This window comes from Dermacentor andersoni, chromosome 9 (genome assembly GCF_023375885.2).
Source record: "Dermacentor andersoni chromosome 9, qqDerAnde1_hic_scaffold, whole genome shotgun sequence".
NCBI classification, from domain to species: Eukaryota; Metazoa; Arthropoda; class Arachnida; order Ixodida; family Ixodidae; genus Dermacentor; species Dermacentor andersoni.
Genome location: NC_092822.1, coordinates 93244200 through 93257428, shown reverse-complemented (window position 1 = coordinate 93257428; position 13229 = coordinate 93244200). Strand labels below are relative to the sequence as shown.

The 13229-nt window shown below is 45.2% G+C and overlaps 1 long non-coding RNA gene across 1 annotated transcript; it reads right to left on the bottom strand.

Annotated features, from left to right (window-relative positions):
• Nucleotides 1-4521: 4521 nt before the first annotated feature.
• On the bottom strand, nt 4522-12586 carry LOC140213228 (uncharacterized). The gene is made up of 3 exons (XR_011890173.1): nt 11586-12586; nt 5488-5757; nt 4522-5018 (listed from the first exon to the last, which is right to left on the bottom strand). It is a non-coding gene; the product is annotated as an uncharacterized lncRNA (long non-coding RNA).
• Between the last annotated feature and the right edge of the window lie 643 nt (nt 12587-13229).

The following is a 13229-nucleotide window of genomic DNA, read 5'->3' as shown; positions in this document are numbered from 1 at the left end:
CACTTGTTGGCTCGGGAGATAAGTGTACCGAGCTGTAAGAACTGCAAATGTAAAAAACAGCGAACCGTTAACAACAAGCACACGCACATACCGTTTGGCTGCTTCTGTGGAGGGGCACTTGGTCAACTTACCTTGTGAGCTTGATGGGTGCGCCTAAAAGACGCCTTTTGAGCGTCTATGGCCCTGTTGAGCATTTTGTCCAATATTCCCACTGTCGTGTTTAAGCGAATTTCAAATAATGAATCTTTGCAGCCCGCTCGTCTCCATATCTTCACCAGTTTATGGAGGCCTCTGTTCAACATGTAGAGGGCGTCTTCTGTTGCCCGTTTCCTGGATTCCAAAAGAAATACCATCAGCCTTTTCTTCAATCTATCCGCTTCGAAGCATAGGCAGCCAGTACGAAATCGCCACTGCATGAATGAATCTACACTCCATAAAGGCAATTCAAACTAGCATTGATGTTAACATATGTAGATTTTTGTTATGCTAATACCTGTAAATTCTCCATACAGTTATCTATACCAAAATATATCGCACAGTCTAGTAGAGTAGAGAACATGAATCGGGAGTAGAGAACGTGAAGCACACTTCATTTACTCAACGACCAATCCCTCTAATTACTCTGATCTTGTTTCTCCAACAACGCAGCTGCCGAGCGTAAGTGGCCACTGTATTATTTTGTGGCAATTAGACCACGATCACTGCCGAAATTGTTCCAAATGTAGAATTGTCATTAAATAATTTATTGCGGATTAAACATGAGTTAATGAACAATGAGTACAATTTGTCTGGGTCTACATGCCAAGCTTCTATTCTAGACTGTCGCCGTTTTAAAGGAAAAGTCATGAACTTGATCAATAAGTACACACCCGAAAAATAAATTTCTGGTAAATCTGGCTCGCCATGATTTACTTAGCCCACACTGTTAATTAAAATTTGGGTCAAATGCTGGCGTCAGCAAGTGCTCCTCTATTTATGTGTGGATGCGAATGGAATGCCCTTTCCTGGCAAGAACTGCTGCGACACGCTGATAGGAATGCTCATGGGATCATTCCGCTGATTCACAGTGTGAATGTTGTGTCTCGTGCAAGTGTGGAGCAAATTATTATTAAAAGAAGTGTTGGTTTGCGTTTTGAAACCATGATATAATTATGCGGCACACCCTAATTGAGGGCTCAATAATTATTTTAATCTCTTCGGGTATTTTAACGTGCGCTCAATACACGGCAGAGGGGTACTCTTGCATTTCACGCTAATCAAGATGCGGCAGCCACGCCCGGGATTTGATCTCGCCTTCTCTGACTTAGCGTGCCACCAAATCCACTACGCCGATGTGGTATGTGGATTAGACTAACGCGAACTTTTTCAGCAAGTACCACGGCTTATCCGACTGCATTTCGGGAAGAGATTTTCTCCCAGCATATGACGAGTTCTATATTCTACCATACGACTGGAAAGCAGGGAACGTGGTTATCTAGCGCAAGAAAGTTGACACTCAAAACTATCTTAATTACCGGCCGATATTGCATGCAAGTAAACCAAGTAAAATTGATGAATATGCCAATAATTTAGATGCAGATACTGAAGTCCAGTTGGTAATTTGCAACGTGCCGTCATGGCTTCAGGAATAAATTGCTATGGCGATGTTCGACTTTGGCCGTGGTAGCCAATAACCAGCCAAAACGCCGGTGCACTTCGATTCAGATCCACGTTGAAGAACCCTAAGTGGTCAAAATGAATCGGGACTCCCCCTCTACGGCGTGCCTCGCAATAAGTCCCTGGTTTTGGCACCTTAAACCCAATAATAATAATAATAATAATAATAATAATAATAATAATAATAATAATAATAATAATAATAATAATAATAAAAATAAAATTCTATAGGGTCCGGCACACCACAATAGGTGGCGCTAAATTTAGCATTCAATTAACCCTACTAACGCACACAGCAGAGTGAAGCGGGTAAAAATTCGCTCATTCTCTCAAAATTTTCATAGTGCGACGCACTGTTGTAGCAGCAGGAAAGCTGGAACAGAGCGTGTTATCACGTGATTTGGGACCGCAAAGGATTTTGTAAAACGGTAACTAAGTGAGTGTCGAAAATGTGCGACTGCGCATGAGCATACGACTTCACCGAAAAAAATTTCACTCGTTCAAGTACTTTTAATTCTTATGAACCGATACATCATACCCTCCTTTAAATGAAACAATGTTCAAAACAGGCACTCCGCTGAGCTATACGAAAATGAAAAATTATTTTCAAAGAGCTCTAATGGCTAAACGCACATTTGCAGCGCTGACGTGCTCCATGCCTCTAAACACTCGATAGCTACCTGTTGTATATCAAAAATGTCACATTAAGCTTTGCATATCATGAATAATTGTTTTGTAGAACAACTGCGGTGTTCCTGCTCCTATGTCCATGGCTAGACGTCACACGAAATTCTAAAACCAAAGGTGCAACACATGACGCGAGGAGGATCAAGTCTACATGAATAGTATTTGTACCCGTTGTCTTACTTCAAGAAAATGATTGAATGGAAAACTACACGTAAACAAAGTCAACCTGACTGGTATTCTAAAGAAATCGAGGAAGCGAGGATAATTTGTGTGGTCGGCGTAATAAGCCATGTTCGTACCTGCAGTTTATGTGGCGAATACTTCTGTGTAGATGGTTCTCCAGTGTTCTGTTCAGCTCGACGTCACACAGGGCACATTTGCGGGAGCCACGCTGTTTCGTGCACTCCGTATAAGAAAAATGAAGAGCAGACAAATGCATTATGCCTGGGTTTGTACTTGCTTCCCTTTAGCGCACATTGGTTTGTTGCAGCCGATGTAATTCACTGAGCCCGGAACTGGCACAATACACAATCAGAAAAAGAAAAGGTGTAGGAACACGTAGGAAGTTCAGCTGGTTTCAGGGGTCACTCCGGTAATTTGGGCACAAGCACCTGCCCTTACAAAAATGGTTTTTCCACAGGTAGTTTAGAAAGCATAAGCAAAAGGATTGTGCACAGAATAAAATATATCTCTAATGTGCTATTAGGTGTTACACAGTGTTCGGATGATTTCTGCCGCTTTTCGTGCAACCGTTATCGTTCGAAGTTACTTTTTTAAAGCTTCTGGTACTTTAATCATGTATACAATTGCTTACGATATATATGTTGAAATATGCCGTTGACTATTTCCACACAATCATTTTTAGGTATGTACACGATGGCGAACGATGTCCTTGCTTGTAGAATGGCCAGACCCTTCCTGTCTTCATCTTTCCGTTGCTTTTTGTTGAATGTCAATAGCTCTAGTTATCGAGCAGGTGATTTTCATGGTACTGTGTGGTTCGCGTCTTCAAGAAATCACGGAAGGAGTCGTTGCTCTGCTTTCTTTGGGATGTCTACCTTAGCCTTTAAGGTACGGCCTTCTTAACATTCTCATTTCGTGCGTTGAGACCATCAATATTAAGGAGACAAAGAATTATTGCTCGCATGGTCTAATTTTCAGAGCATCAACTGCAAAGCAGTGCCGAATAAATTCCCATCGTGTTGATGCAGACTTAACAGCCATTAACAACAAGTGATAAATTAAGGGACAAGCATCATAGATGTGAGGAGCCCCTATAACATAGACGACGTCTACAGTGATAATGAACATGATGGAATCTGAATTTAATGCCTGCTCTGGCTGCATGCTTGGCTTCGGAGTAGCTAGGTGGGTTGATGAAATTAGGAAAAGTGCAGGTACAAGTGGGAATCGGTTGGCGGAGGAGAGGGGTAATTGGGAATTGCAGGGAGAGGTCTTCATCCTGCAGTGAACACAAATAGGCGGATGGTGGTGAGGGCAAGGATCACATATAGACTTATACACCCATATAGCGATCAATCCAACAACGCCCAGAAATAAGCACTTAGGCCAAACCAGAATTGTAGTAAATACAGCTTCGCTTTAGAAACTAGACAGGGATCTTGACGTCGCACAACTACAATCGGCAAATCGGCCTACCCTGAATGTGTGCGGTGACTCTTGTTGAAGTGACTCTTGAAGTGATTAGTGGGTTCGCGCAGATTTTCAGTGGCGCCTGTTGTCACACTCGCAGGCAACCCGAGGGCGTAGTGCTGCGCTTCCAGCGTGCCGCTCGAAGCGCCAGTGTTTTCCTTCCTTCTTGAAGCGCCAGTGATTCGCCAGTGTTTTCCCAGCAGAGCTCGCGCAGAACTCCAGACCGCGGTCTAAATTCCCCATGCACTCCTTAAGGCTCTTTCTGTTAACCGCGACGGACCTAAATTGGCGGTGAAGGTTAAAGTGAAGTCTTCATTGTACATTCTACTGCGTTTACTTGGTGATGGTTGTCTGACGTCTCAAGCACAGCGCATACAAAGCACCTAAACAAAGAACTCAATTATGAACGCATCAATCATGCCAAGCAACGCGCTTGCATGAAAGCGTTTACGGGTAAAGTTGCGATATAAAACAGACTGCTGGTGATACGAGAGTACCAGAGATGCCTTGGCAGACCTCATAGGAAGCGGAAGAACCGAAAGATAACGTAACGCGCCATTCAGCAAACAATGTAGTGTAGTGATGCAAACATTCAGTAAACATCAGCGTAGTGATGGGAAACAACGCCGGCGCGAAGGCCTCGAAAGCTACGCGTTCTCACGGTTAGCTTACGGGACCCATATCTCTTGCTGGGAAGTTGGTGAGTTCGTAACCCAGGAACACTGAGACCACGATTTTGTAGCGATGCCTTTTGCGACGCCAATCCGTTTCGCGCTGTTCACGCCACATCAGTGATCAAAGTGACGCTCAGCCGACTTTAGCAATCGGATGAACGGGCAGTGAATGATAAAAACGGCACAGAATTGAGCGGAAGACATCGCTACAAAATAATGGCCCAGTTTTTTCTATTGCTGAAGCTACGCATACAAGTGCTACATTTCCTGCAGGCTATGCGGCTTACAGCGGCTTAAAGATACCAAGATTGTGCTCACCAGAGGTCGGCTTCTCAAGCTTAATGCCACCTGAAAAAGAAAAAAACGTATGGACTGATTTCGCTTTGTTGAAACACCTTATGGCATTATTTCCTGCGTTTCCCCGTTAAAGAATTAAATAGGCCTTCCCATGCACCGTTAAGCTATGCGGAAACTGTCTCAACATAGGGGCAACCAATTTGATACGATTTTTGCCAAATGTTTGGGTGCGCCAATCTGTTAAGAAGACTGATTTAGTACGTGTCATCGTTCGCAGCAGCTTTACGTTTAGCGGAACATGAGGATTGTAAAGGGTGAGGGAAGGTGCATCTGTCCGTTACACTTCTATTCCTCTGCCGTCGTCCTCTCGCACTGGCTAAGCCAGGTGTGGCGTCGATGCAGGCGGGCCGGGAAATGACGCAGCAATAGCGTCGATGCAGGCAGAAAGTAAGAAATAATGCATAGGAAGAGTGTAACTCAAGTAGGGGCGGCAGTGAAAAGGAGAACCGGGCGTACTCACTCACATGTGGCCACGATGCAAAAGGATTCCTCGTCGCCAAGATCCGGTCGTAATGGCGACGGAACGCGTTGCTCAGCAGGACGTGGCGCTGATGCGAACGCTGGTTGCGTCCGGTCAGAATCCGGCGTCAGCGGCAGCAAAGCGGTTCCTCAGGAATCGTGAAGACACCGTAGTACGTACAGGGTGGTCTATCTCCGTCACCAAAATGTGATGTTGGCGTGGCCTCCCCGAAGGCCACGCCAGGCACGCTGGACACGCTGGAACGGCGCCCTGGAGAAAGACACGAGGTTGGAGGCGGATACCGAGGCGAAGAAGGTTTTCATTCAGCGTGCAGCCACTTAACTAAGCCCTGAAGAACCAGAACAGCGTCTCTCAGGGCGAAACGGCTTGTTTTCAAAACCTAAACATCTATATCACACCAGGTAGGGCAACAAAAATTAGAAAAACAGCATGGAATATCATGCCAGCCTGCAGGCGACGCGTAAATTTTCGTGGCGCCTACATTAACATGTCTTTCGTATGGAACTAGTTCGCAGCGAACACCAAGCACCGTGCGCAAAACACCATAACCCCCGTATTGAGAAATGCGTTTTGCCTTGAAGCCCATGCTTGACGCTATTTAAACGCCGCCTGGTGCGAACGCGCCCAAGACGCTTATTGCGTTTCCTCTAGCGCGTTCACGAAAGGCGTCATTTAAATCAATCGTGGGCTTCAAGTTAAGATGCATTTCTGAATACGGGGGTAAGTGTAAGGGCTGCAATAAGAAAGAAAAAAGAAAGAATAAGAGAACCGGCTCTTCGAGATATGAAAGTTTCTTCCTACGCCAACGTTTGAATTTCATAGTGCCTTCGCGCAGCGATGTGCCCAGGCGCACGGATCATCGCCGAAGGCTTCGTGGTAGCCTCAGTCTAAGCAGACCGTTATATATATATGATTATTACTTTTAGTGAAGGATACGTATAAGGCATACATCTTTTGATTGTGGAGTGATTCATTCTTATTACTTTATGAAGTAGTGATGTTTGCAAGTACCGCCGCATGGCAGACAGGAATTCTGCAATATTTGAAACTTCACTGTGCACTACGTAAGTATGAAACGTATATGAAACTCGGCGTAATGTTGCAGTCACTTTAACCGCTAATAGTCATAGAATTTGTTTCGGAATAGTTTAGGTAAAACAAGAGTTACACCCGTTTTTTGTGACCATACGCCCTCCGTGGACGACCACGTATTGACAGGAGACGGGAATTACGAAACGTTTATAACTTCACTGTGACCTAATAATGACAAGTAAATGAAACTCGCCTTAACGAGAGAGTCGTCTTAGGGGCCAATTTCAGTGTATTTTTTTTTCCAAGTTACCTGCACTGAACTGAGAGCCACAGAGCATTCGCGAGAAACTGGAGACGAAAGCGGCGGCTGGCGTCTGACGCGGTCGCCGGAGGTGAAGGCTGCAGTTTCGACACACGCACTCGATCCTGGGGTAAGTGGCGCTTAACAGCTTCGCCCAAAAACATTTGCATCACCACGACGGTAACGCTTACATCTCAGCAACATAAGGCAATACTTGAAGAGCGAGTGAGCGTAACTACGGCGCACCCACCGGAACCCTTAAGCGACGCAACACACTCAGCGCAAGAAAATACGAACGCTTGCTTCGCGTCACCCCATTGCTGAACTAGAATGGCGACCGCTGGTTCACCCGTAACCGAGAAACAGACGGCTAATAGATGCCTAAGGGCCAGAAAGAGAAAAAGAACAGAGGCGTGCTTACGTGGAAGCGGCTGGTTCTGAGCATCGTTGCACGAGACCGTCGCACGAGACGCGACAGCACACGGTGCTGCTCCTTCGCACGATAACGATGACGATGATGTTGATAATGACGCCAAGGGCAGTGGTGTGCGCCCTCTTAGGATCGTGTTAAAATTACTGGCTAAGCACCGTGCCGCACTTGTAGTAAGTTCTGCAAAGTGAAAATAAATTTCACGTTATGCCAGTTGGTGATTTTAAGAAATAAACAAGTTGCTCGCCGAATGAACGCCACGCAGAGGCGAAGACGAACACAACCTTGCGCTGAACAATAACAACGAGCGTTTGGTTTGGTTTGGTTTGGTGCCTGTAGATATAGCACAACCCACTACGGGGGATTGGCCATGAATCGGGCGGCAGTGGGTCGGAAGGGAATAAATACGTACTGAAAATGAGATATTAAATGAATTCTAATCGTTGATAATAATTTTCATGCTATAGTTTCTTAAAAGAGGAAGTTCATTTTTTTGGTTTTTTGTTGTGGAAAATAAAACAGTAAAATGAGCATGGAAGTCTCCTTGTTTCCAGTACAAAATTATATATGGCATCACATACGTTCCTTTTACAGTGTCCTAGTGCCGACGCCCCCAGAGACAGAATGATAGGTAGCGTAATGGCTAATCCAAGCTGGCGGAAGGGACCTTCTACCTTTCTCTGATGGTGTCGTCAATCTGATTGTGAGTTCCGCTTGTCTCTTTCTTCTCCCGGCCAGAGATCGTTCCTCTGCATGGCTTCGCTTCCCACTAAGGACATGCCTATAGAGGCTTTCTTGCGCAGTGGCATTCACAGCGTTCCAGTGGCCATAGTGCCGACCAATGGGAGATTCATCCGCGTGAAGAATCCCGAGGTGATTCAAGAAGAGCTGCGGAAAGCAACCCCGCATTTCGAAAGCATAACCGATGTTCAACAATTTGGCAGAGGGGACATTCTATGCTGTTCGCTAGACCAGGCCTGTGTCTCCAACCTTCTGAAGTGCGAAATGTTCGCGAATCACCCGGTGCGGCCTTTTATTCCTGCTCATCTAGCTTGCGTTAAGGGGGCTAGTTCGCGGAGTCGACGCGAGTCTGTGTGCTTCCGAGGTCCTGCAGATGTTCTCCCCGGCAGGTGCCGTCTCCATCTACCGATGTTCACGCGTTTGTGAGAATCAAGGAGCCCCCACATAATCGGCTATTGTCACCTTTGCAGGCACAAATAGGCCGTCAGAGATCAAGGCGTGGCCATTAATATACAGCGTGGAAGCAATTTCTCCCCGCCCAGTGCAATGCGTTCAGTGTTGGCGATACGGCCGCAGTATTAAGGGATGTCGATCAGAGCTTCGGTGCCGTATTTGCGGAGAAGGCCACAATGGAAAAACGTGTTCCTCCCCGAGCGAACGATGCTGTTTGTGTGAAGGTTTCCACCCTGCGGGCTGTGCGCAATGCCCTGCGAGAGACCAAGAGCTCGAAGTTCTACAAATTATAGAACGGAAACGGTGTGTGCGTCGTGAGGCTCGTGCACTCTCATTAGAGAAATCATGTGCCTATGCTGAAGCTGCTGCTCGTCACTCCAAAGCAATGGATGCATCTCTTGGCGATGTTGTAGCTGCTGCCATAGAGAAAGCTATGGCAAAAGCCCTTGACAGTTTATTTACGAACCTTTCAGAGAGCGTTGGACAAGTTCTCACCTCTCAGTTGTCGCAACTTTTGCATGTTACTGCGCGTCCAAGTGTTGCTTCTGAAATCACAGTGTCTGATGAGAACATAAAGAAACACGTATCGGCAGAGGCCTCGCAGTACTGATGCCTCCGAAGCTCCCGCTACTCATGTAGAGCATGAATACTTTCACAGTCACGAATCCGATTCAGATACCATGGAGAACGTGGATTTGGATGCTAGAACTTGTAAACGTCGTGCTTCTACATACTCCCCGAGAGCTACTACTCTCCACAAATTAAAAGCTCAAAGGAGCAAAAAAAAAAAGAGCTTATCAAAGGATGATTTCCTAAGGGACAACACTCTACAGACGGCAGGTAATACTGCCGGAATATCGTCAACCTAGGAAGCTTGAAATTGCCGCAGTGGAACTGTTGTTCCATTGTTGCTGCAGCTGCTGATATCTTATATCTCTGTGAAGATCTTTCTCCTGATTATTCTGCAAGAAACTTAGTTATCCACAGGAAAGAGTTATTATTTAAAGAATTATCGCAGTTTTCGTCTAAATTGTCCTTCTCGTAGAGGGTCAAAAATTTGTCATAGAGCTAAAATTAGTCACCTGTCATTCTCCACTGAAAGTGAGATTCTAGAATTGGATATAACGCTTCCTGGATGCGCCCCATTTTCGATAATCAATGTTTATTTCCCTACAGGAGTCCGCATTACTGGTTCTCTTGATGCTGCGGTTGCAGCATGCAGAAAGGATATAATCATAGCTGGGGATTTTAATTCTCACCACGTATCATGGGGTTATCGGTCCGACTCTTGTGGTAAACGATTGTTAGATTGCGTTTCGTCAAATAACCTTAATTGCCTAAATTCGAGAACCCCAACTTATGTATCCGGCAAATCGCGTTCTGTGTTAGACCTAACTTTTTCCAGTTCGGGCTGTGTAATTTCCTCTTGGTCTGATATTGCCTCGCCCACAAATCGCGACCATTTTCCAAAACCTTTTGAAATAACGCGCCCGATTATTTGGTTGAAAAGCATGTTCGCACCTATGTTAACTATAGTAAATTTCAAGTTTCACTGCGATCAGTTTTACAGAGGAGGTTCGTCTAAGTGATGAAGTTAAGGCAGTTAATTTGTGCCAAGTGCTAAGTGACAGTTATTAAAAATCCAAGTTCAGTATGCAGTCAACTAAAGGTGGCACTTATTCACCATGGTGGAATCTGGACTGTGCACGCGAATATCGAAGAAGAAAGGTAGCCAGGAGAAAGTTACTGTATAATCAACGTCCACGTGATTGGATTGACTATAAGTTTGTTGCAGCTACATTCAGCCAAACAGTTGACAAAGGGAGAGAAAATTATAACACCAAACATTACAGTTACCCATCGCAGTCTAGTAATAAAAAAGCCCTATTTCGATTTCTTCGGGTCTAAAAAGATTATTTCAGCCCGAATAAATGTAGTCTGTTGGCTTAAGGTGTCGTGCAAGGTTTCGTTCTACTTACCTGGAATACACGGTATATACAGGCATCTTTATCACCAAGTCCTCTTGTATTGTCGTTTCTCCTTTGTACACTTTTTCTTTTTTAGTTGTTATATCTGTTTGTTTGCACGTACCACTTTGCTCTTGGCCAACACTCTTTAGTTGATAGGCTCCAATATTTGATAGAAAAGCAGGCAAGCAACAAATCAGTTGGATGGAGGCATTCTTCCGGTGGCAATATTGCGTTAGATAAGCGACATGCTAGTTGTGCTGCGCAGCGGAGACAGAGGCTGGTGCGATGTACGTGAAAAAGATAATGCAAAAAATTCTCCAAATCCAACGCACTCTGGGAACGAAGTTACAGAGTACCTGGCTTATCCAGATTTTTTTTTTATTTCCGAGAAGCATTAACTGGTGAACGAACGCATTTGAATACATTGAGTACTTGCGTATGTGTGTAGGTAGTCAGCGTACGTCATTCTCATGACAGTTGCACAATGACCATGCGAAAGATGATCGTGTGGCAGCAGAGGCACAATACCTATGCTGGCCGTTCGACGCGAGCTAAGGAAATGACGATTGTTAGGTTCTAGACGGGTAGTTGATGAACGTAAGCGAAAGGAACGTGGATTGTGATGTCTCCAACAACTACGTACTATACAACCGTACGTACTTGTCTATGTCATGTGGTGTATGTTAAAACAACGATGGTAAGTGAAACATGAAACTGAAAGTGAAAGTAGGTGAGGCTGAGCTTTTGAATTGCTGGAAAGAACGAAATGCGGTCAATGTTAGAAAGATTAGGATGACACGTGATGGCGAGTAGATTGAAACGAGGCATATAAATTTCGAATCAACTGCCCTTCCCGAGACTACCGAAGGAGGGTACTTGGTTCGGGTCAGGCCGTACATTCAAGCAGGCCCCCAAACCACTACGTTGTTTCAAACGCCAAAGACATGACCACCGTTCCCAGAACTGCCGGGGCTGCCGAGCTGTACTGAATGCACTTCACATGAACATTCATCTGACACTTGCGAAAATTTGAAGGGGAGCATGCCGCTCACTCATGATCCTGCCGGTTCTAGAAGAGATATGAAGAAATTGTAACTGCTAGTGTGAAGAAAACACTTAGTTTAAAGAGGAACGAAAGCGGGTGTCATACCTGCCGATGAGCAGCATTGCCGAAGTGGCTGCTAAGGATGCAGCGCCTGAATGGCTCCCAGCGACCGTTTGACCCACGCGAAGTCAGCCGGCGTTGATGGTATCTGTATCAACAGTGAAATAAATTACCTTCTGGGGCTGCATTAAAACTGCGAACGTCCTTCTTATTATTCTACACTGAACGATACCTCATGTGGCGCACTAATTCACAACACACTTGATGTACGACAGTCTTTGCCAGTGCGTGTAAAGAACTACAGCGAAGAAATGCGTGGTCCGCACTTTACACATTGAATAATGGCTCCAGTGCAGCCAATGCCAGCATGGTGGTGGCAGCAGCTATAGATAACACTTGTCGAAATAAAAAAAATAAAAAAACTCGCTATAGAGGCACACATTTGTAGACAATTCCTTGAAATTCAGTTCGGATACCAGTGCCCATAGTTTTACGCGGATGTATTGAAGTCCCATGCTGACGTTTATCACGCATAAGTAGGCCTATCCTTTCAGAATTTCGATGCATGCAATCCGGAAACAACCATTTTTAGAGCAGAGGAGTAGGCAGTGCTGTCTCCTGAAAAAGACATAAGGAAATCAAAACTACATAACGCAGTTCTACTCCAAGGCTCCTTTATTGTCGTGAATGATTCTACCTCACTCCGAAAGCACAAACACCTCTTCTCAATTGGTTTTATTCAGTTCTCTGCACAATACAGGTCTAACCAGAGTGTCATAATAAGTTGGGTGCCAGGCCATAGAGGCATTGAGGGAAACATGCTCGCAGATAAAAACGCAACATTAGTAGGAAGAAAAACTAAAAGCGCGTCCATGTCTCTTCCTGTCCTAGACTTGAAGTCCGACTTGAGCAAAATACTTCCAACTTTCTTGCAGCACATGCGGGACGTTGAAACAATCAATAAGCTCCACGTAGTTAAACCGCATTTAGGTAGTTGGACATCACTAACAAGGTCACGATGAAGTGATGTTCTTTTCTGTCACCTGAGAAGAGCGCATGCGTATGGTACACGCAGTCACTTTCCGACTTCTGGAGAAGCACCCGCCTCTGCCAGATGTGGTGAGAGTGTGACCGTCCTCCACGTTTTGCTTGAGTGTCAAGAACTAGAAACTGAATGGAAAGAAAGGCACTTCTCTGCAGGCCTACTAACGGCCGTGTACCTCTCCATGCTTTATTGTTTTTAGTAGTAGAACAGGTCTTCGACACCAAAGCAGCTTACACTACTTGCGCGATGTTAGAATAAATCTTACCACCTTAAAAATTTTGTCACCTCCTTGGCCATTTGTGCTCCTTGCGCAAAAATATGACTTATCATAATCGCGAACAAGCTAGAGGTGGATGCATTGTCTAGCGCTTCGATCGCTTACCAAACGCTCCTGCTATTTCGTGCGGAACGCTATAAAAGCCTAAATATTCGCTGCTTCATTAATCTACTATCCCGCTTCAGCATTGTACGTGCTGACGCCAGCGAGTAAGCTCCAAGTAGATGCCGGGCAGACGCCGGGCCGTAAGTGAATATTTATAAGGGCATTCGCCCGTACTGCTTGCTAAGCATGTAGCAAGGTAACTGCTGGGAAAGCGTACGGGTAAAGCGAAGCCCTGCTGTCGCGTGTATATCCATGCAGCTTA